Below are 2186 nucleotides of genomic sequence, written 5' to 3'. Positions count from 1 at the left end.
TACCTAATGTATTAGACCTCTCTTAGGAGTGAAGAATCTCTATTTCCTGAAATACTTCCAGGATTCCTCAAATATAAAACAGAACATGAGAAATATCTTTCTTGTGCCATTTTTGATCGTTGTAATTAACTTTGCACAAATAAATAACACATTTCATTGCTATTTCTTGTTTTAGAAAATTTCGGCAGTATCTCAACTCACCACTGTAACGGATAAGAATTGCTAGGAAGTAATTCTGCCCTTTTCCCCACCTCTCACCATCTTTCACGTTCTGTCTTCTGAGTTTTATCTTCAGTTTTGTACAGTCATGACTGATATTTTTCTTATGTTCTGTAAACATATTTAAGTCATCCACATTTCATTCTAAAAGCTTAAAATCAATAAACAGAGTGTATATTTTATGACTTTTAATAATGCTCACTGCGGAACCACGTGGTATGATAAGGTTGCATTTCATTCTTCCTGGGTCCAATACCATAACCATCGTGTTACCCAAGGGACCACTTCCAGGTTAAATGGTTTTGGTTTCATAACGCATCATTGTTTGCTGAAAGTCATACATGACATCTTTCAGTTTCCCTCATTTTGGAACCATGTCTTTATCACAGATTGTTTTTTAGTCATTTGCTTTTGATTTTTTGTGGAGATCACAAACTTTTTTGTGGAAAGAAGATACATATTCTCTCATCACAAAATCACTAACTTTAATAGCACCATAGATAGTATCTGTTTTTTTGTTTTGTTTCTATTCTTGTTCTTCATTCTTCTTGAAGTCTTCTGATACCATTTCCAACCTGGACTGACTGCTTCAGAATCACCTCGATAATTATCATCCTATGATTGTTTTTCAAAGTTCTTTGAGTAGATTCCACCATCTCTTCTGTCAGAAATCTTTTCTCGTGATAGCGACACTCACTTTGCTGAAGTACATCTCAAAACCTTCCTTAGAAAAGTTATAGGGAAGGTAAATTTTCAGAGTCTAGGTGTGCCTAAAATATATTTGTTGCCATTACACTTTATTGACAGTTTATGTAAGAATTCTAGATTCAGAATTACCACCCATCAGAATTTTGAATGCATTTCTCCTTTCTCTCTGGAGTTCACTATTGGTGACGAGATGTCGAGTGCAATTTTGATTCTCTAGCCTTTGTAGAGGACCTGCCTTATCTATCTGCAAGTTTTTAGCAGTCTTCTCTTATCTTTTGTTTTCTAGAATAAGGAATTCAGACCTATATTGATATGCTGGTCTTCTTTCGTTTATTTGTTTTTTGTGGAACTTGGTAAACTCTCAAGCAGAAAAGTCTCTTCTGATCCCTGGGGAGGTTTTTAAATATTATTTCTTTAAAATTTCCTCTCCTTTTTTACTGCATACCTCTTTTTCTGGAACTCCTGTTAGTTTATTTGAACCTCCTAGAATGATTCATTCCCATCTCGTCTTTTATCTTGAGTGCTTGATCTCTTGTTTGTTGTTGTTTTGCTTTTCCTGCATATTGTGAAAAACCTACTCAACTTTGTATTCTAACCCTGCTTTGGATTTTTCATTTGGCAAATGACGTCGTCTAACAAATGTTCTTACCTGTTGACTGTTCTTTTCTCTTAGCATTCTGTTTTTGTTCTGTAGAGAAAATATGTGCTCAAATATCTTTCTCTGAATTATCGTTTCCTCTAGAGTCAATTTTTCTGTTTATCTTTGTCTTTTCTTTCATGATGTTGAATCTTTGGATATCCTTTCTATTTTAAGAATGGGGAATGGGTTATTTTCTCTCTATAGTAGGGGTAGGTTTCCTTTAACATTGTATACATGAGCCCATTATTCTGCTTCTCTGTCTCATGAATGAGAAAGCTAAATGGGAATTTTGTGTGTATTGGGTATGCCCATTGTTTCCCTAAATGTTGTTAAGCTCTTGGAGTACAGATAGACAGCAGGTCTTTAGTTTAGATTCCAATTGCCCAAACTGGAGAACTTTATCCTAGAGTGCTGGCACCTAAAGTCATAATTCTCCCTAGACAAATACTTACACTTCGTTAGAGAAGAATCCTTAGATATTTTTGGCCTGAGATTGATACTTGGTTCCTACACTTAGCCTCAGGGAAAACAGCAGGAAAGATGGGCATGTCGGGAAAAAAGTGTTAGTTGCTCTGTAAATAACGCTTCTCAAGTAAGCCATCTTCTTGTTCCTACCATC

The sequence above is a fragment of the Tamandua tetradactyla genome, chromosome 6, assembly GCF_023851605.1.
Source record: "Tamandua tetradactyla isolate mTamTet1 chromosome 6, mTamTet1.pri, whole genome shotgun sequence".
Taxonomy (NCBI): Eukaryota; Metazoa; Chordata; class Mammalia; order Pilosa; family Myrmecophagidae; genus Tamandua; species Tamandua tetradactyla.
This window is presented reverse-complemented; position numbering follows the sequence as displayed.